This window comes from Dendrobates tinctorius, unplaced genomic scaffold (genome assembly GCF_039654945.1).
Source record: "Dendrobates tinctorius isolate UK_male_01 unplaced genomic scaffold, ASM3965494v1 ptg000201l, whole genome shotgun sequence".
Lineage (NCBI taxonomy): Eukaryota > Metazoa > Chordata > Amphibia > Anura > Dendrobatidae > Dendrobates > Dendrobates tinctorius.
The window spans coordinates 3,707,991-3,735,069 of NW_027361868.1; the positions used below are offsets into that span (position 1 = coordinate 3,707,991).

General features: G+C 42.1%; 1 protein-coding gene across 5 annotated transcripts in view; it reads left to right on the top strand.

Annotated features, from left to right (window-relative positions):
- Positions 1-27,079, top strand: part of ESRRG (estrogen related receptor gamma) — a 1,000,720-nt gene that overhangs the window by 562,215 nt on the left and 411,426 nt on the right. For all 5 annotated transcript variants that reach the window (XM_073553352.1, XM_073553347.1, XM_073553348.1 and 2 more), the window contains one exon: positions 4,045-4,124. The gene's annotated coding sequence lies outside the window, so the exon portion shown is untranslated. The remainder of the gene's footprint in view (positions 1-4,044; positions 4,125-27,079) is intronic.

A 27,079-nucleotide genomic window follows, 5' to 3' on the forward strand; every position in this document is an offset into this window, starting at 1 on the left:
CCTTTCATTTCATTTTTTTCCCATCCTTCCTTCTTCACTTTCCTTTCCTTTTTTCCTATCCTTCCAACATTCATTCTTCATTCCTTCCCTTTTTAATTAATTTCCTTCCTTCCTATCTTCCTACAATCTTTTCTTCCTTTCTCCCTACAATCCATTCTTCCTTTCTTCCCACAATCCAACCTTCCTTCCTCTATGCAATCCATCCTTCCTTCCCCTACAATACTTCCTTCCTCCCTAAAATCCTTCCTTCCTACAATCCATCCTTCCTTCCACCCTACAATCCATGCTTCCTTCCTACAGTCCTTCCTTCCTCCCTACAATCCTTCCTTCCTCCCTATAATCCTTACTTCCTTCCTACAGTCCTTCCTTCCTCCCTACAATCCTTCCATCCAACGATCAATCCTTCCTTCGTTAAGACTTATACAATCCCACCTGTTGCATCCTGTGCTTGAAGGGATTGTCTCGGACTTATATATTGATGACCCATCTTTAGGAGGTCCTCAATATCAGATCAGTCGGGGTTCAATACCTGGCATCCCCACCGATCATAAGCTTACAGCTCTTGCTGCAGCTGGATGCACGCAGTCCCCGGTGCTGGAGCACCACAACTCCTTCCACTGTATAATGGCCATTCTTGGTGTACTGTAACTCGAGCAGCTGACCGGTAGGGTGTTTCGGTTTGGACCTGCCATCGATCTAATTACTTAGTATTGATGACCTAGACATCCTTTTTAAGGTACCCCTATTGGATGCCAAAGCGTGGTGATGAACCCAGCCTGAGAAATACGGAAGTGATTGTTTCTGCAATTGTTCAGCTGCTGCATAAAGCCGAGGAAAGTAGTCGGAGAAAGAAAATTGGAAACATGGTCTGTATTTAAATGGAGGCGCTCGGCTATTAATCACGTCAAAGCTTTGAGCACTTATGGTTTGAGCAGAGCAAAGCCGGAACCTCAAACAGAAAAACAAGACTTGTGTTATCTCCAAGTGAGCATTAAAAGCCGCAGCTTAAATTAGGATATAATGGTGTTCTGACAGCTTAATGAAGACTAATAGTGACCAGAAACCGCTTTAAACAACCATTGCAATTATTTCTACAATTATTTTTTATTTTGTATTTTTAATTTTCTGCAGCCCTCTTCTTAAATGTGCTCTTGTTTATAGAAACGCGCGTCGGCTCTCCAAACTCGCCACTCATCTCAGCGGGGGTCCGGGTAAAAGCAGAGGTGAAGAAAGACGGATATTTCTTTCCATCTTTTCTTCTCTTCTCAGATGGTATTAATTTCTCTCACTCTTATTTTTTTTTTTTGGACTCTATTTGTTTTGTTTCATGTAATTATATCTCCTGTGGGGGGAGGGGGATGTAATTAGCTAAATTGGAGCTTAACTGATTTTTGCCTGGTTTTTCCAGATTTGTGTCTCTTATTGCAGAGACTGAAATCTCTCATATTCGCCGGCGCTTTATGGAGTGAGATCCGGATTTTATGTGCTGCGTATAGGCAGTTTACTGATTGAAATGGGCCATTCCAGCCAGAAAACAACCCAAATGGCCACTTTAGTTTGCTTAGTTTCCAGAACATAATCTGTCGTCTTTGGCACAGTCACAAGACCTTGGCTCGCACAGGGCTGACTGTCATCTCGGTGCAGATTAGGCTCCATACTGCACATGTACTATTTATATTATATGACAAAAATGAGTCTAACTTTCGGGTGAGACCACACAAGTGACTGGTGGCACTTGGCCAGATGTCCATGCACCTGCGGTGGCCGATGGGCGCATGGTATGCCCTGAGTGGTCTCGATATTAGGGTACAGTGAAATTTAGTATATATACAATATATTTAGTCGACCAATTGAATTGGCACCATTAGAGTATGTTCATGTAGTTTTTTAGGTGGATTTTGATCCAGATCCACTTTTAAATTCACATCAAAAAGTCATCCAAGACCTGATACTCACAGAGTTCTTCAAGGAGTTTTTGGAGCATAAAATAAGGGTAAACTTTCCAAATCCTTCTTAAAAATTAAAAGCTTCTCCGAAACTTAGAGTTTCTGCTCAATTTCCCCTACGAGAGCTCAGCAAAAAAAATTCAATGTGCAAACAGGTCTTCTTTTTTAGTTTTCAAAGCAGAAACTGGGCAAAAACTGAGAAAAAAGTTTTTGAGGATATTTGAGATTTGTAGAATTTTTTTTAGAATCTTTGTGCACGCAGAGTTTTTAGATGAGTTTTTGGAGCAGAAACTCAGTGGAAACTCTCCAAATTCACCTGTAAATATCAAATCTCCTTAAAAACTTGCAGGTTCTGCTTAATTTTTGTCTGAAAAGTCTTCGCAAAGAAAGAACATGTTACTTGTTTTAAGTTAACCGATTCATAGTTTCTGAACCTTTAGGCAGTTAACATAAGATAAACCATGTGCATAGAAATGCCATTTTTTTACAGCACTTATTCTTGTGAATTCATGGTGGAAGCACAGGCAATCAGATGATCGCAGCTTTAGGCTATGTGCCCACGTATGCAGAAAATTTCTGCTTCAAAACTGGACTCCTTCCCAGAAAACGCGCATTTTTTTTTTGCTCGTTTTCCACGCGTTTTTTTGCACATCTTCTGACTCATAGAAAATAGCTAAAAACACGGACTTTTCTGCAAAATTAATGAGCATGCTGCGTTTTTTTATCGCTAGGCATTTTTTTGGCGGGAAAAAAGGCATCAATGTGCACAAAAAGTGCGGAATTCATTTAAAATTAATGGGATGCTTCTTCTATGCATTTTTGAAGCATTTTGATCAGCACAAACGCTTCAAAAATGCTTACGTGGGCACACAGCCTTAAGTCCCCTTGAAGGGACTATTAAATAAAGTTTAAAAAAAGGTCTTAAAAACATGACAAAATAAAAAAACACAAAAGCCCAAATTAAAAAAATTAGAAACACCAGAATTACAGGGTTTTTTAGTCGCCGCAGCATTGCAAATAAAATGTAATAAGAGGCGATCAAAACATCGCACCTATCCAAAAATGGTATCAGTAAAAAGGAAAGCTCAGGGCACAAAAAAAGCCATCACACCGCCCCAGATCCCCAAAAATGAAAACACTATGGGTCTCAGAAAACTATGGCAAAACCTAGAAAAAAATTCGGAATTTCGTACAAATTTTGGAATTTTTTTTTCATCACTTACAAAAAAGGAAAAAAACAAACTATATATGTTTGGTATCTGCATACACGTACTGACCTGGGGAATCATAATGGCAGATCAGTGTTACCGTATAGCGAACATGGTAAGTAAAAAACACAAAAAACAATTGTGGGATTGCACTTTTTTTGCAATTTCACAGCACTTGGAATTTTTTTTCCCTGTTTTCCTGTACACTGTATGGTAAAATCAATGGCGTCATTTGAAAGTCCAACTCATCCCACAAAACACAAGCCCTCATTGACTATACTGTAAGAAAAGAAAATGAAAAAAAAAAAACGGAAAATGGCCCAGGGTTGAAGGGGTTAAAATCTGAGAAAAAGTTTCTGAATAATTAAAAGTATTTGAAAAGTTGTTCAAACTTTTATGTGGATCTGAAAAGTAAAATTTTGCAGCTTACTACACTTCAAGACTTAAAGTGCACCTAAACTTTGTTCAAACTTCCAGCCTTTGGAGCATTTGGTGAATTTGTTGCCTAAATGTTATGACTTTCCATGCAAAAAGGGCACACTGCAGTTTTATTGCAAAATTCAAAGGTCCGGTATGAGTCTAGAGGACCAGCACTGTATTGTAGATCTTCATTACCGTACTTTTATGGTAAAAATTTGGTAATTTTATTTGTTTTTTAAGGAGTTCATAAAGAAATCCCAAATTATTTATACTTTCGGAAAACCATTATTTCACATTTGCAGTTGGTTAAAAAAAAGAAGTTCTTTTCTCACCCTCTCCTGGTCCATCGCTGTCTCTTCCGCTGCTACCTATGTCTGAGCTCAGCAGCACTGAGCGGCTCCTGCTGTCAACCCCTTTATCTGAATCTTTTCTACTTATTTCTCAGACTGTAAATACATTTTCTTTTGCAGAACCTGAATTGCTTTGGAGGACTTTATAAGGACATGATCAACGAAGAGGAAACATAGAAAGCCCATTGCACTCAACCAAGGTAGGACTTTCAAAAAGTGACCTGTTTTTGCTATTTTAGCTTGTATTCTGATATTTATGCAAAAATATGGGGTCTTCCCATAGGATAAAAACTTGTCACTTCCCTCGGATATGCCCTTACTTTATGAATGGTGGGGTCTTACCTCTAGGACCACCACTATTGCTGAGAATAAAGATGATGCACTGGTGTTGTGCAGCGTCTAGCTCAAAGTGTCGCCTCGGCCATCAGCTGTGAGGGATCCACAGCCCAACACTAGTGATGAGCGAATGTGATGGTATAAGGCGTTATCTGACCATGCTCGGGTGCTAACTGAGTGTCTCCGGCGTGCTCGAAAAATATGTTCTATTCCCCACGGATGCGTGCCTCATGGCAGTTCAACTACCGACACACATGCAGGGACTGCCTGTTTTTTAGACAATTCCTGCATGTGTTGAGGCTGTCTAACAGCCAGGAGACATGCAGCCGCGGGGTATCGAGCATACGCTTTGAGCACGTGGTTAACACCCGAGCACGGTCAGATAACACCTTATCCGAGGACGTGCGCTCATTGCTACTCTACATCCTTCTAAACCAGACCGGCTGCAGTTCCTGGCTGCACCATATGGCAGGGAGCACGCCGCCATTTAATCTCAGGATTGGAGGGGTTTCCTGATGTCTGACACCTATTGATCATAACAGCGGGATAATTCATCTATGGTTTTCCAGTTTTGCAAAACTGCAGGACAAGTTGAGATTTGTAGTTTTGAGGCTGCTAAGTGACAGGATGAATGCGTTTTATTTTTATGTAAATATGTCGAAACTTCTGTGCTAACTCAGTTCCTAATATATCTGAAATGAGCGATTTTTCACAATCAGGAGTAGCAGCAAAATGGCAGCCATCCTGCCGTCATTTTAGGGTCTCTCAGGGAAAGGGGTAAATAAAACTCTATTAGAAAAGTTGGTGCAAATCGATTCTTACGTTTCCTCAGCCAAGATAATGGTCTGTGACTGCTAGAATGGAAGAGGGAGGACCACCTTTTACCTGATGGCATCCCTGAGTCTTCTTTTGTTCAGTCGGACTGGCGCGATGTCATGTCTCCAAAGACGTCTCTTGGCCGGCTAATTAAAAAGAAGAGCCAAGAACTCTATCACGTAAGAGATGGTCCTCCCTCTCCCATTCTAGTGGTTATAGACCACGGTCGTGGTCGATGGAATAGGAAGTGCGAAGATCTTTGCCCCAACTCTTGACTATTAGGCAATATGCACATGGAGCTTTCAGACTTGAAACCGCACCTGGAAACGTTCCTTCTTAGGGGCATTTTTGGAGGACTTCTCCGTTTTTGAAGCATTTTGGAAAAGTTTTTTGCCTGACGTGCTTTTTGCAGCCATATGCTTCCATCATGAGACTCGTGAAAGAAGCAACATGTCCTTTTTACCAATTGATTTTTAAAATCTGAAGGTGAAAAAAAATTCTTGGCCTCCATGCTTTCCTTCATTAGACCCCATAACCGTCAAATGATGCAACTGGGAAACAGAGACCTGCGAAACCCATAAAGGCAACAGGCTTCTGCTAATAGCTAAGAATAATTATCTTTCACAATTGGTGCAGAATCCAACCAGAGGAGCAGCACTTTTAGACCTAATACTATCTAACAGACCTGACAGAATAACAAATCTGCAGGTTGTTGGGCATCTAGGAAATAACGACCACAATATTGTACAGTTTCACTTGTCTCTCGCTAGGGGGACATGTCAGGGAGTCACAAAAACACTGAACTTTAGGAAGGCAAAGTTTGACCAGCTTAGAGATGCCCTTAATCTGGTTGACTGGCACAATGTCCTCAGAAATAACAATACAGAAAATAAATGGGAAATGTTTAAGAACATCCTTAATAGGCGCTGTAAGCGGTTTATACCTTGTGGGAATAAAAGGACAAGAAATAGGAAAAACCCAATGTGGCTAAACAAAAAAGTAAGAGGGGCAATTAACAGTAAAAAGAAAGCATTTACACTACTAAAGCAGGATGGCACCGTTGAAGCTCTAAAAAACTATAAGGAGAAAAATACTTTATCTAAAAAAATAATTAAAGCTGCCAAAAAGGAAACAGAGAAGCACATTGCTAAGGAGAGTAACACTAATCCCAAGCTGTTCTTCAACTATATCAATAGTAAAAGAATCAAAAGTGAAAGTGTAGGTCCATTAAAAAATTGTGAGGAAAGTATGGTTGTAGATGATGAGGAAAAAGCTAATATATTAAAATATATTAAACACCTTCTTCTCCACGGTATTCACGATGGAAAATGAATTGCTAGGTGAAATGCCGAGAGACAAAGAAAACCCTATATTAAAGGTCACCAATCTAACCTAAGAAGAGGTGCAAAACCGGCTAAATAAGATTAAAATAGATAAATCTCCGGGTCCGGATGGCACACACCCACGAGTACTAAGAGAACTAAGTAATGTAATAGACAAACCATTATTTCTTATATTTAGAGACTCTATAGCGACGGGGTCTGTTCCACAGGACTGGCGCATAGCAAATGTGGTACCAATATTCAAAAAGGGCTCTAAAAGTGACCCTGGAAATTATAGGCCAGTAAGTCTAACCTCTCTTGTTGGTAAAATATTTGAAGGGTTTCTGAGGGATGTTATTCTGGATTATCTCAATGAGAATAACTGTTTAACTCCATATAAGCATGGGATTATAAGGAATTGCTCCTGTCACACCAATCTAATCAGCTTTTATGAAAAGGTAAACTATAGACTGGACCAAGGTGAGTCATTGGATGTGGTATGTCTTGATTTTTCCAAAGCGTTTGATACCATGCCACACAAGAGGTTGGTACACAAAATGAGAATGCTGGGTCTGGGGGAAAATGTGTGTAAATGGGTAAGTAACTGGCTGAGTGATAGAAAGCAGAGGGTGGTTATAAATGGTATATTCTCTAACTGGGTCGCTGTGACCAGTGGGGACTGCAGGGGTCGGTGTTGGGACCTCTTCTCTTCAACATATTTATTAACAATCTGGTAGAAGGTTTGCACAGTAAAATATCGATATTTGCAGATGATACAAAACTATATAAAGAAGTCAATACAAGAGAAGATAGTATTCTGCTACAGATGGATCTGGATAAGTTGGGAACTTGGGCCGAAAGGTGGCAGATGCAGTTTAACAATGATAAATGTAAGGTTATACACATGGGAAGAAGGAATCAATATCACCTTTACACACTGAACGGTAAACCACTGGGTAAATCTGACATGGAGAAGGACTTGGGGAACCTAGTTAATGATCAACTTACCTGGAGCAGCCAGTGCCAGGCAGCGGCTGCCAAGGCAAACAGGATCATGGGGTGCATTAAAAGAGGTCTGGATACACATGATGAGAGCATTATACTGCCTCTGTACAAATCTCTGGTTAGACCGCACATGGAGTACTGTGTACAGTTTTGGGCACCGGTGCTCAGGAAGGATATAATGGAACTAGAGCAGGTACAAAGGAGGGCAACAAAATTAATAAAGGGGATGGGGGAACTACAATACCCAGAGAGATTATCAAAATTAGGATTATTTAGTCTAGAAAAAAGATGACTGAGGGGCGATCTAATAACCATATATAAGTATATAAGGGGACAATACAAATATCTCTCCGAGGATCTGTTTATACCAAGGAAGGTGACGGTCACAAGGGGGCATTCTCTGCGTCTGGAGGAGAAAAGGTTTTTCCACCAACATAGAAGAGGATTCTTTACTGTTAGGGCAGTGAGAATCTGGAATTCCCTGCCTGAGGAGGTGGTGATGGTGAACTCAGTCGAAGGGTTCAAGAGAGGCCTGGATGTCTTCCTGGAGCGTAACAATATTGTATCTTACAGTTATTGTTAGGTTCTTTAGAAGGACGTAGATCTGGGGATTTATTCTGACAGAATTTTATAGGCTGAACTGGATGGACTAATGTCTTTTTTCGGCCTTACTAACTATGTTACTATGTAACGTGTCAATGTCAATGACATGCATCGTACTCTAAAAGTAACTGTGTGGGGTCACGTAAAGACTGACCCAGAAAGAGGAAAAGATAGAATAGAGAAGACGGTGGATCCAATGATGATGGTTGAGGATGGAGTGAGAGAGCGACCAAGGAGAGGTGAGTATTGGAGGTTTTTTTTTCAACCTCTTCTTGGCAGATTTGATTTTCACTGAATTTATAAATTTCGCAACAAATTTTCCAGTCGGATTCGAACTGAAAGATAAAATTTTGTCTACCTGTGCTCACCACTAGATGGAGCTCTAATGTCTGTATGCAGTGTGCTCCTTAACTCCCTCTAGTGGTGGCCGCAGGAAAACAGAATATTATCATTTAGCTCTTTATAAAGATATAAAGATGGAATATGAAAACAATCAGTACATTTTAGACTTGAAGATAGAGGGTTGTGTATGTAATGTGTGTGTATGTGGTAAGGATTTACTTCATTTATTTTAGTGGAAGATTTGGAAAAAGTTCAGTTGTCATTTCTTGCATTTTTCACGCAGCGCTAATTGATTCTGAACAAATGATTCTGAATATAAATTGAGCCCTGTTTTCATAAAAACTGCATTGGGAATAAAATCCATATTTTTATGTGCTGCTGCGTTCTTTTTTTTTTTTCATTATTTTATTCCGGCACTGATTTTTCTAAATATGCCTGTTAAATGAGATCCTTCTAAAATGCATCCCCGGGGCCTGAGCATTTTATTCAAGTTTTACAAAGGATATTTCTACAGCGCTTTCATGATCTAATTTGCACATTTGTATGTTGAAATCCCCTAGTGCGGCACCAATACGGTATCTTACAGTGAGAATCTGACTTCGTTCTCCTGTGCCCTGACAGTCCCCTTATCTACTACTTAGCAAGGTGCAAGAAATTATTCTTCCAAAACTCTTTAGAGGTAGTCATCTTTCCACTGTCGATAATCCAAAGGAAACTTAACCTGTGAGGAAGCGGAATGGCTGGAAGCTTCTTTGTGAGCAGAGATAAACTTCCCCGTAGATGAAGTGGCGTAAACGGCGATTATCCGATCTTTCCTTTACCTCTAAATACCACCATTGCACCATTTTCCAGAGGTCACTCTGATCTCAGCCCTCCGATACCAGAAGTTGAACTTATTGGACATTGCGGTCAGTAACCGCGGTCTCCCCACTTTGATTGGGTCACCGATTACCCCGAAGACAATTCTCCATTTCTTACTTTAATTTGGTATCACCGGGATCATAAATCCCCCAAATAATTACAGGGGATTATGTAAAAAAATGACTTATCTATGAAGTTAAAATAAAAAAAGGGGAAGTTTACGCTCTGCAGATCCTCAGCCGATCCTCTGGTACTGCTGCCGGTCTCCTGGCTCGGATGCAAAGTGGTGACCAACGTGTACCGAAGGACTGAGGAGAAACAACTAAGATAGGTAGGTGAGTAAAATTGCTTTTTATACTGGGACTATGGTTTTTTATTTTATGGACGTTCCCATTAAGGAGGTGATTTAGTGGAACTACAAAATAAGCTAGAAAATTTATGGAACCAACTTTTCCTCTGGCTGGCCGGCGGCTCTCCTGACTTGGGCGTGACAGCATGTATTTCTATGCAGCTGTCACACTCAGGTCAGAAGAACCAACAGTCAGTCCGAGGATTGCGATGCGACCCTTGCATGATAAATACGGCAGTCTGACTGCGCCCTAAAAATGATAATTTCTCACTAAGGATCATGTTTGAACAATGTATTTGGCGCACATGCCAGAAAAGGTGCACGTGCATGAGATACCATTGACCTGATGTATGATAAAAAAAATGTCCTTTTTGCATGTCCTAAGCTGAAATGCATTAGAATATTATATTTTTAAGGGTTAATTGGGGCCACGCAAGACTTAAAGGGGTTTCTCAGTCATATCATATTGATGACTTATCCTTAGGACATCAATATCAGATCGGTGGGGATCTGACACCCGGCATCCCCACCGTTGGGCTGTTTTCGGCTGAGGCGGTGGCTGGATGTAAACAATCAATGGAGTTTAACAGCAAGGCCTGTCTGGGTTGGGTTGTGCTTGTCTGCAAAAAAGGGACTATTCCCCAGTTCCTTAGTCTCTTCTATTAGCATTTGCTGATAAAGACCACAGATTGTCAGCCCAGCTCTCAGCACAAACCTCACCAAACCTGACTGCTGCAAATGGACACAATTACAGTCATCTGGGTGGTAAATGACCATCATACATACTTTATTACAATGTTTGGTGAGACAAAACTTTGGTAGTAAGTAAGTGATACTGTATCGTTATCAGTCATTTATGGCTTCATGTAGCAGCGGTACCTGAGCGAGGGCCACAGGGGACCGACTTTGGACAAGATCTGAAATGAGAGATTTAGCCAATCATGCATGATAAATCCACCGAGATCAGAAATAATACCATCAACATACTAATTGTCTGTCTGCAGAAAAACAGAGCTCACTGCTGCTATTAATTATTTCTAGAAATTAGCTTTATTCAGGAGCCTTTAGTTTTGAAATACAAGTGCACACAATGGGGCAGATCATGTGCAGCGTTCTCGTCGGGTCCTATATTCTCATAGAGTGGTTCTCATACCCAAAGACGAAGGTTGGATTTTCATCAATCGTGGCAAGGGTTATGTTTTCTGGCCAAGGTCTGTTCCACACGGTTCATGTTCATGGGCCATGATTGGATCGGAAGACAAGTGAGGCAGGTAGCTCAGGTCTGGAGACATGGCACTTGGACTGTTTCTTCCAATCTGAGCATAATTGGCGTATTTGGTGGACATCTGAAACTGGCCTCAGACTTAAACCCTGGACAAGGTAAAATAGTTGGCTGGTTCCTCTCTTTGGCACATAGTACCCATGGTAAATTCTCTGGTGGTCTCCTATTGGTAAAGGTTGAAGACTATTCAACTGAATGAAGGTAAGCAAGGAGGTCACCAACTCTTTAATGGTTGGGTGTTCTGTCCAAAGTGCTCTTGGGTCTTGACCAGAGTTCCATTTACGACAAAAGAGGAGCTTGTCCTGGTAGAATAGCTGGGGATCTACTAAGAGTAATTGACCACACCACACTAGGCACACAACATCTTTCGTATGGTGGCAGAAAACATTTTTCGTAATATGTCATTATCACCCATTATGTTTTATCGACACTTGGCACAAATGTGATGGTCCTTCTGGAACCTATAGTTGGAGTTTCCTCTGGAGAAACAAGTGATCAGGCATGTTATTATCCCAATGCTAAGTTAGTTACTGGCCACAACTTTCACTTGATGGTCATCATTGTATGATTATTGGCGAACTATCTATAGAAAAAAGATGTAGTGGTGATCGCCAAATTCCCAAAATCTTTTCATTGTTCATTCTGAGGTAACACCTTTAAAATGAATGAGCCTGTGCAGTTCAGTACACTCTGCAGTCCAGATTTTCCTGGTACAGTTGTGGAAATCAGACAAATTGGAGGTATTATGTGTTTGGATGATGTTCCTCAGGGGTGGGGCGTAATTAAATAAAATTTTGCAATGTAAATGGTAAGTATGGCGGCGATCCTGGAAATTGATCATATATTGATAACTTCTACTAAGGACAAGCTTTCAATTTAAAGTCACCTTTAAAGAGGACTTCTCACCAGGTCAGACGTACGGTAACTGCTTTTATGCTGTTATTTAAATTTCTCTGCTCTCCTGAGTATTCAGTTTTTTTGGGGAGGGCTTTTTTTTTAATTTTATTAAACTTCTAAATGGTTTCAGAGATGTGGGCCTTTGTGTTGGGCTCTAATTTTATGGTGTTTTCCAAGGAGGCGTGGCTCATAGGATTCTGTGAGGGTTTGTCTTTAGACTGCTCTGCATCGCCCATTTGATATAAAAAGCATAAAAAATAGCACTAAATAAAAAACTTCATATCTCGAGAACCATATGGAGGATTTTAAAACAGAAAACAGCAAAATTCTTGAGTGAGAAGTGGGAATAAAATAAGAGCAAAAACCAGTCACTTTCCAACGAATAACAATTCATCTTTAGAACGCATTACGATGGATTCTTGGATCTCATCGGCATTGATAAGGAGACAGTTGGGCTGTCTAATATTTGTAAGTTTTTCTGCGAACCGTGTTGACATTCGGATGGTCTCTGTTATGTTTTATGGGCCTTCATCAACTTTATTTTGGCCCTACGTAAATCCCATTAGTAGATATTTCGGCCTCCTCTTCTTATACCTCCAAATCAAACCTTATAAGAGGCTTGTAATAAGAAGAAATGGCTATCAGCACACGGAGGGTTGGCCGCCACACAAACTATTATTGCGGAGGCTAAAGTAAAAGTGAAATATGATTATGGACGGTCGGAGTGTAAAGGTCAGCATGTTCCATTCTTACAAGATAAATAACTCCTCGTGTGCCCCGTGTAGGTGTCAGGGCTTTTCTTACATAGGATCCTGGAGTTTATTACCAGCGGGTATGTTTGTAGGAGTCCGCCACTGAAACAAAAACCGGTAATGTGTCTGCTTATGTTAATGCCACGTATCACTGCTTCTATTCATAGCCCCACAAGTGCATCTAAAAGAAACTTTTCCTTCATTATTTTCTTAGTCTTGCGCCAAATCCCTGCCCGGGCTCGTGTTCACCGCAGTTTTGGCTGTGGGGTCAGGGGCTCTCGGCATTGTTTTTGTGTTGAGGGTGCAGCTGGACGTACAAAGTGTTGTGATTAGTTGTCATGATGACAGTGTCATCCCAAGCACAGCTGACGAGCGGCTTTATATAGAACGTGTCACTACAGCTCGCTCCATCTGCTGCTTTTCGACCTAGAATTTAAAAAATGCTTTCAGGACGGTAAATCTTATATTACGTGATAGTAATGGTTTACATGAAAATGGAAAAAAATAAATCACTTTCTCTAAATCTATCTATGTCCATAAAAGATGAAGGCAGAACTCCAAGGTACAAAAAACTAAGAGGCCACGGCCGACCCCTGATAACAATCCCATAGCCTTATCCTCCTCCACCAACTGTACAGTGGGCACAATTCAGTCAGGCGGGGAACGTTCTCCTGGGATCACCAAACCCAGACTCCTCCATCAGACGCAGCTAGAGAAGTGCGATTGATCACTGCACGGAACAAGTTTCCTTCAGAGTCTAGTGTTGTCAGCTTTACACCCCTCCATCCGACGCTCAGCATTGTGCTTGGTGATGTATGGCTGCATGAAGCTGCTCGGCCATGAAGCTCCTGGTGGGGGGCACAGTGTTTGTTCTGATGTTAATGTAAGCAGGTAGGAGATGCAGTGACGGACAAGAGGCAGACCAAGGGTTAACAAGGGGTTTAATTGACAGGAGGTTACTCCTCGCAGGGAGATATTTAAATGCGGAAAGAGTTCTTCCCTAATACAAAGAATACTTCTAAGGGAGTCGAAGGGGGTTAACTAATAGGGGAAAATAATATAATCTTTACTTATCACTTTGGGCACCAGCCAGAGATGTGCCCCTCTCTTTAACTGGGGCCACTTGGATTGGGCCACAACTGGAATCAGTTACAGTCCTGTGGAAAATAGGGGAAGCTTTTCTGGCGTTGCGAATGTCCTCTTATAGTCCTGAAGACTGTGGTCCTGGGGACGGCGATGTCCTCAAATGGTCCTGGCGGTGACGGGGTTGTCTTTTGATCTTGACAATGGTGATTGCCCAAGGTTCTAGCACGGGCACTGGTCCCAACGGATGTAGGGAGGAAGGGGGAATAGACTCTTCCCTCAGCGGTGAGAGTCCTTGCACTATAGGGGCCTGTGACACGGTCCTGACACAGTTCACAATGGCCTGTTCAGTCTGCTGTGCTGTACCGATGAGCGTCTGTATCCCTTACACAGATCTTGCCACCCCCGGTCAGTACCGTCGGCTGGAGTGGTTGCGTCAGCGTCGTCGGCCGAGTTAGCAGTCTTGTCAAGGTCCTCGATGTAGGCGGAGACAGCGATGTTAGCGGGGACAGCGGTGTGTGCGGTGTGTCAGCAGGACCCCCTCGGTCGGTTCCTGTCAGCGCATCCTCTTATCTCCCGCTCTCCTTAGCTCTGCCCCCTCGCCTCACAGCTGAAATGACCTCACAGGACCCAAGCGCGCTCGGCGTTCCCGCCCAAACAGTTTGAATTTCTGCGCGTGCATTCTCTGCCGGCTTAGCCATACCCCCTTTTCTTGAGCACAGGGAACATCCTGTTACTCTGAGCGCTCCCCCCTATAACTTAGGTGACAGACCCGACGGTTCCAGACCCATTACGGATGAAGCAAGCCTGGCTTGCTTCTTCTCCTTACATTAATACCAGAGGAGGTCTGGACTCTGCAGTTATGGAGTCAGCAGAGCGGTGGTGACTTTTCTGCCTTCTGCTCCTCCGCACTCGGCCCCCCGCTCTGTAATGCTATGGAGTCTCCACTTCATAGTCGAGTTGCTGCGTTTCCTTACACTTCTCAGTACTATCACTCACAGATGATGGAGGGAGATTCAGGAGGAAGAAATGTCATGGACGGACTTGTTACCCCGGGGGTTCCTATTACAGGACTGCACTGGTATCAATGAGTGCTGCACCACCGGCCAAGGGGGGCCGGAGATTATACACCCGGGGGCGAGGGGCCGGATGTTATGCACTGGGGACAGTTGGGTCAGATGTTATACACTGGGGGGCAGGTGGCCAAATGTTATACAGTGAGGGTAATGGAGCCAGATGTTTTACACCAGGAGGCAATGGTGCTGGATGTTATACACTGGCAGGTGATGGTGCTGGATGTTATACACCGGCAGGTGATGGTGCTGGATGTTATACACCGGCAGGTGATGGTGCTGGATGTTATACACCGGCAGGTGATGGTGCTGGATGTTATACACCGGAAGGTGATGGTGCTGGATGTTATACACCGGCAGGTGATGGTGCTGGATGTTATACACCGGCAGGTGATGGTGCTGTCATAACTTTAAATGCATTTGCATCGATAAACAGATGTACATATAATAATTAATTTTGCCCTTTGCAGATTGGGGACAGACAGTTACATGATATTTCTTGGTAAATTAAATAAGCTTTAATTAGACAACCTCTTTAACGTTATTCTAAGATGCTTTTTTTTCAAATGATTAAAAAAATAAATAGGAAAACATTTTTCCCGAATTTTCACTTTCGCAGCACCTGTAGCCTCAGGGAACTCCTCATCCAAAGCAGTAAATGCTCTTAATGCCGCCATATGGTGCCGACACAAGACTGTATTATGAAGCCAAATTTTGTGGGAAACTAACCTCTTTAATATGCCGGTGGATGGAATAGTGCACTTTTTTTTTCTTCTACTGATTTAATAGAGAATTCATTAAAAAAAGAGGAATCTGCATTCGTTCATATGAGCGCAGGGACCCGTGGAGAACCGGCATTGCTACATAGACTACTACTGATGCCGTATTACACATTTCGTTATCTCTACAGTATATAGAGACATTATATGGCCGCGTGCATGAGCCCAAATTGTATCTGATGTCATAAAGCGCTTTAATAGGAGCGGCAGCGCGGGCCGCACATCCGTCCAAACACCCATTAGGCCCCTCTATGTGCTCAGCTCCAAATACATTAAACAGCAGTAAAGCCATTTTAGGATCCGTGTAGAAACAGCAGAAGAGCCGCGCTTTAGGATTCAGATTGTAATTATGTTTTCACACAGGAAGGTTTGACGCCTGCGGTTTTATGTGCAATCTTCTCATCCTGGTGATAAAATACACCTGTAATTGAATACGTTTCTCGCTGGATTATTCTAATTCAATATAATTAGCGGGAAATCTCGGAGAATGCCGAGCGCAGCGCTCACATCCTAAACCTTCTGTTTATTGGGACCGTTCTTATATGTACAGAAAAATTATTAAACATGATTTCACTACTTTGTTCAGGCAAAACAGATAGGACCAGACCCCATGGTAAATTCAGGAACCCAAATTCTACCTTAGGCAGCCATGAAAAGAAGAGACGGCCATTGGGATAACATAGCCACCTGTCCAACACTTTATAGATAGATTGTTATGGAAAAATAGATTAATAGATAGATAGACAATAGATAGATAATAGATGGATAGATAATAGATAGATAGATGATAGATAGATAGATAGCTGATAGATAGATAGATGATAGATAGATAATAGATAGATAGACAATAGATAGATAATAGATAGATAGATGATAGATAGATAGATAGATAGATAATAGATAGATAATAGATAGATAGATAGATAGATGATAGATAGATAGATAGATAGATAGATAGCTGATAGATAGATAGATGATAGATAGATAATAGATAGATAGACAATAGATAGATAATAGATAGATAGATGATAGATAGATAGATAGATAATAGATAGATAATAGATAGATAGATAGATGATAGATAGATAGATAATAGATAGATAATAGATAGATAGATAGATAGATAATAGATAGATAGACAATAGATAGATAATAGATAGATAGATGATAGATATATAGATAGATAGATAATAGATAGATAGATAGATAGATAGATAGATTATAGATAGATGATAGATAATAGATACAAAATAGATGATAGATAATAAATAGATAACAGATATATAGATAGAGGGATAGATAGATATGAAATAAAAGGTGCAATATTGTAGTAGGAGAGAATACAAATGCTATTGTGCTATTATAATATTTTTTTACAGACTTTGGTTTTGTATTTTATTATTGTTTATTATACTTTTTTATATTTTTCACTTCAGTCTCCTGATATATTTATCAGGTTGTTCACATACTACCAAAAGTTGATTAAATGTATCAATGCTGCATAAGTGGTTTACTGAGATATTTGCTTTCCTATTTTTGTTTTCCTGTGAAATATTCTAATTATTGTTTATACTGAAAGTACAGTACAGGGGCGGATATACCATTGGGGCCACAGGGGCCCGAGAGGTCAGGGGGCCATTCCTCCTCCAAAGCAGGTAGAATTGTGCATTATGACGTATATATATACAGTCATATGTAAAAGTTTGGGCACCCCTATTAATGTTAACCTTTTTTCTTTATAACAATTTTGTTTTTTGCAACAGCTATTTCAGTTTCATATATCTAATAACTGATGGACTCAGTTATATTTCTGGATTCAAATGAGGTTTATTGTACTAACAGAAAATGTGCAATCTGCATTTAAACAAAATTTGACCGGTGCAAAAGTATGGGCACCCTTATCATTTTCTTGATTTGAACACTCCTAACTACTTTTTACTGACTTCCTGAAGCACTAAATTGGTTTTGTAACCTCATTGAGCTTTGAACTTCATAGCCAGGTGTATCAAATCATGAGAAAAGGTATTTAAGGTGGCCACTTGCAAGTAGTTCTCCTATGAAGAGTGGCATCATGGGCTCCTCAAAACAACTCTCAAATGATCTGAAAACAAAGATTATTCAACATAGCTTTTCAGGGGAAGGATACAAAAAGTTGTCTCAGAGATTTAACCTGTCAGTTTCCACTGTGAGGAACATAGTAAGGAACTGGAAGAACACAGGTACAGTTCTTGTTAAGCCCAGAAGTGGCAGGCCAAGAAAAATATCAGAAAGGCAGAGAAGAAGAATGGTGAGAACAGTCAAGGACAATCCACAGACCACCTCCAAAGACCGGCAGCATTATCTTGCTGCAGATGGTGTCACTGTGCATCGGTCAACAATACAGCGCATGCATAACGCCTTTTTGTATGACCAAACAACTCAATCTTTGTTTCATCAGTCCACAGGACATTCTTCCAAAATGTAACTGGCTTGTCCAAATGTGCTTTTGCATACCTCAGGCGGCTCTGTTTGTGGCGTGCTTGCAGAAACGGCTTCTTTCGCATCACTCTCCCATACAGCTTCTCCTTGTGCAAAGTGCGCTGTATTGTTGACCGATGCACAGTGACACCATCTGCAGCAAGATGATGCTGCCGGTCTTTGGAGGTGGTCTGTGGATTGTCCTTGACTGTTCTCACCATTCTTCTTCTCTGCCTTTCTGATATTTTTCTTGGCCTGCCACTTCTGGGCTTAACAAGAACTGTACCTGTGTTCTTCCATTTCCTTACTATGTTCCTCACAGTGGAAACTGACAGGTTAAATCTCTGAGACAACTTTTTGTATCCTTCCCCTGAAAAGCTATGTTGAATAATCTTTGTTTTCAGATCATTTGAGAGTTGTTTTGAGGAGCCCATGATGCCACTCTTCATGGGAGAATCAAATAGGAGAACTACTTGCAAGTGGCACCTTAAATACCTTTTCTCATGATTTGATACACCTGGCTATGAAGTTCAAAGCTCAATGAGGTTACAAAACCAATTTAGTGCTTCAGGAAGTCAGTAAAAAGTAGTTAGGAGTGTTCAAATCAAGAAAATGATAAGGGTGCCCATACTTTTGCACCGGTCAAATTTTGTTTAAATGCAGATTGCACATTTTCTGTTAGTACAATAAACCTCATTTGAATCCAGAAATATAACTGAGTCCATCAGTTATTAGATATATGAAACTGAAATAGCTGTTGCAAAAAACAAAATTGTTATAAAGAAAAAAGGTTAACATTAATAGGGGTGCCCAAACTTTTACATATGACTGTATATATATATATATATATATATATATATATAGGGTCTCTATAATGTCTTTATACAGGGGTCTCTTTTGCTGTGTCCGCCTCTGGCACTGTATATTGAAGACTCTGCAGCTTTGCCAGATAATTGGTGAATGTATGTAGATAATTGCTGTCTCTTTCTGCTAGCCCTGTTTTGAACAGTTGGGTGGCATCTTTTATTTGCTGCCATTTAGACCCTATTATGGTCCATCTGTCTGCCGGGGCGCTGTTGTACTCCGGTTATCATTATGGATACTATGCTGTGATTGTGACCTCGCAGCTGCCAAGGCACGACGCACATAACAATATCTTTCCAATCTAGCACTGGGCAAAATATATTTTATAGAGAAGAACAAAATATATTTTTCTGCTATGATTATTATACTGTATATTTTCCTTTATCACCCGAATTAGGAACTCATAAAGTGCTTAACCAAAAGCTTGTTCACATCTCTACCCAGTGCCAGCCACTTACCATTCTCACAGCAAAAGCTCTCCAGAGTGCTGTACAGCCTCATAACCCCCCTGATCTGTATCTATAACCCTACCTGGGCTGAACAATCTGCCATCAATCTCATACTTACTTCTACAATCCAAATTTCCTGCTTATTTCTAAAAAATACTTCTCTAGTGCTGCACCAGTTCCCTGGAATTCGCTAACAAAAACAGTCAGATAGATTCCACACATCTACAGCGTTATGCATGACCTAAAAACACATATTTTAAGGTAGGTACATTACATTACTTAATCTGTCCATTTTTCTTTTAACACAACTCTCGTTTTTCATTATTCCTCAGAACATGATCAATTCGGAAAAAAAAGTGAATAACGGTTACACCATATAAGCATATCAAATCAAATCAAAAATCAAATCAAATCAAATTTATTATCGCCAAGTACATATTACATATATACAAGGAATTCTTTGTGGCAAAGAGGCAACATAATATATAACAACAGATACAACAAGTAACATCTAACAAGACAGATACAGTATATAGTCTACACATGACGATTTAATTGTTGAACAGAGAGTGGATAGAAGCTGTTCATATGGCGGTTGGTGCTGCATTTGGGGACTCTGAAGCGACGTCCTGAAGGGAGTAGTTGGAATGAGGAGTGTCCCGGGTGAGAGGGATCGGATGAAATTTTCAATGCGTGGGATCGAATACTCTTATCATAAAGATCCTGGATTTTAGGCAGGGGGGAACCTATAATTCTCTCTGCTGTTCTGAAAGTCCTTTGTAAGCGGAGTTTGTCATGCGCAGTGGCTCCCCCATACCAGACTATCAGAGAGGAACAAATCACAGATCTGATGACAGCATTAAAGAATAAGATCAGCAGATTCTTAGACAAACCATATCTTTTCAGCTGACGCAGGAAGAACATCCTCTGTTGTGCTTTTCTTATAACAGCATCCACGTTTTTCCCCCATTTAAGATCATGAGAGATGATAACACCAAGGAATTTGGTCTCTGTGACCCTAAGAACCACTTCGTCATGGATGTAGATTGGAAGTATCTCATGTTGATCTTTCCTAAAATCCACAACCATCTCAGCAGTTTTTTAGTGTTGAGTACAAGATTATTGGCTTTACACCAGTCACATATTCTTTCCACCTCACTCCGATACAAGTCTTCAGCATTTCCCCTGATGAGACCAATCAGTGTCATATCATCGGCAAATTTCAAGATTTTTACTGAGTCTGCTGAAGAGATGCAATCATTCGTATAGAGAGAAAACAGTAACGGGGACAAAACACACCCCTGAGGTGCCCCGATGTTTGTGACCAAGGTGTCCGAAGTGAATGGTCCAACTTTTACACTCTGTATCCTGGCTGTCAGGAAGTTATAAATCCACAAGCATAAGTTGAGAGGGACTCCAAGAGCTACCATTTTCTTATGAAGTAAATTCGGATCAATGGTACGTGGTAAGTGGTAAGTGGTAAGGTCAACACTCAGGCAACTTACGGTATATCGACACTTATTGACCAGACATTGTATAAAACAGTTCACAAAATTACCAAACCACAAACTGTCTCATTAAAATGAAACGTATTTTTCCGTGAAAGCTGGCTAGGGACCAACTCATGCTATTTTATTTGCACTGTATTGCTATAAGAAAACATGGTTAGACTATTGTACAATCCCAGCACTTTTATCCTTGACGTCGCCACCCCTGTGTCTTCATAGAGAGTTAAACATTGGGAGCAGAGCCCCACATAGTAATGTATTAATTTTTGAAAGTAGCCATGAACTCTAGGTCTAAATTGTACAAGTTTAAGATCGGAAAAAGCAGTAACGACCATGGAGTTTTCCAAGAATGGAACTAAAATCCTCTACCAATCCGAAGCTGCCACTCCGGTCTCCTCACTTGTCTTTCCAGACCCTACTACATCCAATCACTGGCATGTGACATGAGACTGCTGAGAGCAGTGATTGGCTGCAGTGGTTACTTGGGTAGATTGGCCACACAAGGTAAAGAAAAAAAGGTACGGTAGTCAGCACCGGAATGGCATTTAATTTTATACCATATCCTCTTTTTACACAATTTTTTTCTGATCTCGGAAAAACGCTTTAGCAACTGCCAAAATGCTGCAGTCAGTAGAAGGCTTCACCTAATGTAAGTCCCCATATCACGGAAAAAAATCTGTGATTTTGGTGCAGTGATAGAGTTACCCTCACTGGACAACTGTTACTCACCTCTCTGGACCCCCCAACGTCCTCCAGGTGTTTGCTCTTAGTTTCCCTCAATGTATTGAAGTGAAAACCTACCACATCTCTGGCATTATGTTCCCAGGTCCTACAAGCTGACTCAGGTGGTGGGTCACCTCTTGAGTATTTAGGTAGCTGATGTCAATGCCACTTTTGTGGACTGCTTCATTGCTATTGGAACTACTTCACACACCCAGATCATCTATATGACTGGGCTCTCAGCTATACCACAAGTCAGGTCTACCTTTGACTCGTGACAAATCAAGCTTTCCTACATCAGTGGGTACTCTGCTAAACCACAGGTCAATTCTGCCTTAGACTGGTATCAAATAGTGATGAGCGAACACGCTCGGATAACAGTGTTTTCCGAGCATGCTTGGGTGTTATCCGAATATCTTGGACATGCTCAGATAATATTTTCGAGACCCTGCGGCTGCATGTTTTGCGGCGATGGAGAGCCGCAACTCATGTGAGCATTGCATAACAAACAGGCAATCCCCACTTGTTTTGCAGCTGTCTAACAGCCGTGAATCATACATCCGCGGGGACTCGAACATATTATACGAGCACGCCTGAGATTTTTGCATGACACCGAAGCAGCAAGCATGCTCGGATAACAGCTTATCTGAACATGTTCGCTGAGGCAATCTACAAAGGCAGACGTCGAGCACAGCAGAGTTCAGTGGACTGGAGTGAAGAAAGCAGAGCTCGGACCCTAGGCAGGTGTGTAACAGTGGCAAAGGGAGAAGCAAATTAGACATTGGGCTTAGAGGATCTACCTCACCAGATGAGCCAAAACAGCTGTTCTGTTACCACTGCTTCCATTGTTCCTTCTGGTCATTCCTGCTGCACCAACACGATCTTTCTGTGCTTCACAGCAACTTTTCATCTAGACCAAGAGCCTCGAGTACCCACCTCACTAGGTGAGACATACCTACAACCCTACTTTGTAGGAAAGGTCTCCAATGACCCTACTCTTGGTAATCCCCAATAATGATCTTGGTGCCATATTCATAGAATTTGCTTGTGTGGTGTCATAAATAGAGATGAGAGAACTTGTTAAGAAAACGTTCTTCAATTTCAGCACATTGAGGTTCGTGTTTGGATTCCCGAGGATTCTCCTCAAAATCAGCAAAATTCGGCCAAAGTTCGGTAAATGATTGAGTTTCCACTAATGCTTTTGTTAGGACTTTGGCTAGGTTAGTAGTGCTGTATGATGAGCGGGGGGGGTGTTTGATGCGGGTCGGGGTGGGGAGAGCTCAGAGGAGCGGAGGACTGTCATTGCTTTTTTTCTTATTAACTTAATGTGTAGAAATTCTAGCAGCCAATCAGGGTGCAACAACGATCCGCAATATCCAGACCCAAGGGCTTCTGTCACTGATTGACAAAGTCACATGTCCCTCTCCATATAAAAAGCGGACATGTGGCTTTGGCGCCAATTTGTTAGTTTAACAGCACAGAGAGGCTGCTGCTGCAAGTAGTCAGATAGTTAGCTAGGCGGTTTATTTTCAGCTAGTTCAGATAGATGGGATCCTGTGTCAAATCGACCTTCCAGCATCTAAATCCTTTGTGCTAATTGTGTGTTCCAGACATCAGTCCACATTTCAGCCTCTAAATATTTTGTGATAATTCTGTGGTTCAGACACACTATCTCAGCAAATAAATACTGATCGTTAATTTAGTGATAGGTAACTGACAGGCCTTAGCCTAGGGTGGTTAAACAGCTGGTTAAAAGAGGGGAAAGGTACATCCAATATGAGCGCTTGATAAAAGCAAGGTCATGGTGAAAGGGGGAATAGGCTTGGTGTTCGAGGTATACATCTGGTAGGTGGTAATGTTGCTGAAGCTCTACTGAACAAACACCGGCTCGTCCTATCCAAAGACAACTGATGACTGTTACTGGATGGACTGCTCGACTCTTTGGCAACCACACAGCGGTGCGCCTTGTAGATGAGGCTCAGAAAGAGCATGTGCTCCAATGGGTTGCAAGAGCTGCATCAAGTGGCCTCTCCTTCTCTTCCTCCACCTTTACATCACACACCGTACAGTCCTCAGAGGTGACACCCCAATTACCCTTGTTTCTCCCGCATCACAACTCTTCAACCACCCAACTGACTGTGAGGAACCACATATGGGCAAGTCTGCAAAGCTATTTACACATCCTATTCCATTGGCATCAGATGCGGGCTCCAAAGATTCACAGACTCAAGAGGAGGTAAGCATGTGCATCAATGCACAAAATTGTTTTCAGTTGGATGCCGGGCCAGATGAAGTGGGGTCCGAGCAGAATTCCCAGCAGTGGAGGTGATCCTGATGAGACTCAGTAGAAAAATCATAAATGGCAATCCAGAAGAGATAGATGAAGTGCCTGAGTAGGGTTACAATCCGTACCAGTAGTAGTAATGAAACTCGGTGCTCAAAAAGATATGATGCAAAACAAGTTGAATTTATTTACAGTCCGTGGATCAACAGCTAGTCGATAATGTTTCGGTTCGCATGTACCTTCATCAGATAAATGCTGTGTTGTTGAAATGGTAGATGAGTAGTCAATACTCATAAGGGATGACACTTTAAACAGATTGAGGGTGGTAAGAGGTATGTCTGCCCTGGGGTATGGTGGCTGAAAGACACAATGCACAGACACAAATTGATGCAACCACAACAAGCACTGCATCCTTAGCCACAACTCTGGCTAAGGACAGCAGCAGTCGCAGGTCTGAGGTTCGCAGTGGCGGCAAGTGTTGCCTAGCTTGGGCTTTTTTTGAGACCCCAAAGGATGATCCAACTCCCGTTATCTGCCAACTCTGTAAAAAATGACTCGGAAGCAAAAATTCCAATAGTTTGACTACTACATACATGAACAGGTACATGCGTGATCAACATGCATTAGTCTGGGAATCTCACTGCACTAAAATACTGCCTAGCGGACCTGGCCAACCACCGGCCGCATCGCATCTGCTGCTTCTTCCTTTTCTGTCACAACTGGCAACTGTTCTCACACAGGCCTCCAGCTGCAGAACCTCCAATTGTTTACCCCCTACAGTCTGGGTGAGTGAGAGCCAGTCAACTGTTACAGAAATGGATTTTGCATTCTGGTTTTGACTGATCTCAGATACCGAGCACACCAAATCTTTCTCAATCAACCATAATATCTCCACCTGCACTTCACTCACAGTCCAGCAGTTTGTCGTGTTCACCCTACTCCACACACTCTCAGCACAGCAGCCAGCCCTCGGTCCTGCAGTTGTGGTCATGTAAAAAATGTTTCCTCCTACACATGCCAAAGCTAAGAGATTGAACTCCACCATCTCCAATCTGTTGGACATGGAAATGCTACCTTTCTCCCTGGTTGATACAGATGGTTTCCAATAGCTGATGGCCGTCGCAGTCCCACAGTACCAGTTGCCATTACTTCTTTAAGAAAACTGTGCCTGCGCTACACCAGCATGTTGCAAACAACATCACCCGTTCCTTGAAACAATCTACGTCTGCCAGGGTGCATTTCACCACTGACACCTGGACGAATAAACATGGCCAGGAGCGTTACATATCGCTGACTAGGCACTGGGTGACTCTGTTAGCTGTGGGGGCAGCCGGGGAGGGGGCTACTCCACAAGTCTTGGAATCCCCAAGGCTTGCAGAACAAACCTCTGTATCTAACACTTCCTCCACTACTTCTGCCTCCTCCACCCCCTCTAGGACCACCACCTGCACCCTCAACCTATCCTTTCATGAGGCATGCATTCCAACAGTGGAGAGAGAATCAACCCACCTCCGCACTGTGCAGCCAGTGCTCACCGCAATCAGGCAGTGTTTAAATTAATAAAACTTGGAGATCCCAGTCACACAGCTCAAGCATTGTGGATATCTATCCAGGCCGAGTTTGAGTAATGGCTGTCTCCACTGATCCTGGAGCCTGGAAAGGCCATGTTTGATAACGGTGCAAACCTGGTGATGGCCCTATGCCGGGGAAACCTCATACATGTGCTTTGCATGGCTCACATCCTCAACCTGGTGGTACAACAATTTCTCCACCGCTAGCCCAGCCTGGATACATTGCTGCAAAAAGCAGGGTCGCTGTGTGCTCACTGCCACTGTTATCACCCCACAGAACATCGACCTGTATTGCTACAGAGGTCTTTCGGCCTACCGGCTAACAATTTGATATTCAATGGTGGAATTCCACTCTGCACATGTTGCACCAGCTTTGTCAGCAGCAACAAGCCCTTGTGGAGTATGTCGTTTTGCATAGCCTGGGCCAATGCAGTACGGATGTCGTACAAATCACGTTTGCGGAGTGTGCACAGTTGAAGGACCTCTACACCCTTTTGCACAGTTTCAAAATGATGGCTACTGAGATGGTTAGCGCTGACGATGCCATCATCAGCATCACTATTCCGATCATCTACATACTGGAGCACACATTGAATAGTCTGTGTGAGGAGGTGGTAGTCATAGAGGAAGAGGTGAAAGCAGAGGAGGATGCGAAAGGGTTAACAATATCTCTAACTTCCGGACTGTTGTCATACAGGTGGTTGCCATGGGAGGGTGGATTACAGTGATTGAGGGGAGCTCATGGTATCAGAAAAACTGTTAGTTAAGGTGCAAGAGCCGAGGAACAAATGGAGGAGGAAGAGGTGATGGACGGGCAACAGTTAGGAGATGAAGAACATAATGATCCCCTCTCTGTTGTCCATGGTTGACAGTAGGCGACGGAGGAAGCAAACTTGAGTGTTACCTCGCCACCAACACACCATGGATTTGGACCTCAAGGAAGCACCCCACACATGAACGCCTGCTTGCTGCACTAACTGCAACATGATGCCCGTATTCTTAGGATTGGAAATAGTGCTGAATACTGGGTTTCCACTCTGTTAGATCCTTGGTACAAGAATACATTTTTCCATATGCTTTTCACTCTGGAAAGGGACGTGAGCATGCTGGAGTATCGAAACACTTGTAGACAATTTTAAGAGTGGTTTACCCCAGACAGCAGTTAGGCACACAGTGTGCATCACAGTTATAGACTTCCAAGCCCGGAAACATTGAGTCGTCAATGCAAAAACATTAGCAGCGGTGGCAGTGTAAGTGGCAGAAGTAAGTTCTGTGAGTTGTTTCACATATTTTTTACACCAGCCTGTGCAACAGCAGATCAGAGTGCAAGTCTAAAACATAGTGAACAACTGGAGAGGATGGTGTAGGAGTATCTCAAGCTCAATATCAATGCCATCAGTGGGTGTTTGGACCCTTTTGCATTTTGGTCTTCAAAAATCGAAGTGTGGCCTGAGCTCGCCTGTCACGCCTTGGAGATTTTGTCATGTCCTGCAGCCACTGTTCTCTCAGAAGTCAAAACGTGTCTTCAGCGCTGCTGGTGGTGTCCTGATGGATAAGCACATCTGGCTGTCCCCTGAAAATGTACAGTAGACCGCATAATTTTCATCAAGATGAAAAAGTCATGGATCTCCAATAACTTTTGCACCTCCAGTCACACACTACGCAGACTAGGCAATGGTGTAGTTTTTAGTGTGCTGCATTGATCTCACATTGTTGCAGTATGTGACACCTTTGTCATGGCTTCTGTGCCTGCTGTTGCTACTGCTGTTGATGTTGCTAACAATTTTTTGAGATGTGGAAAC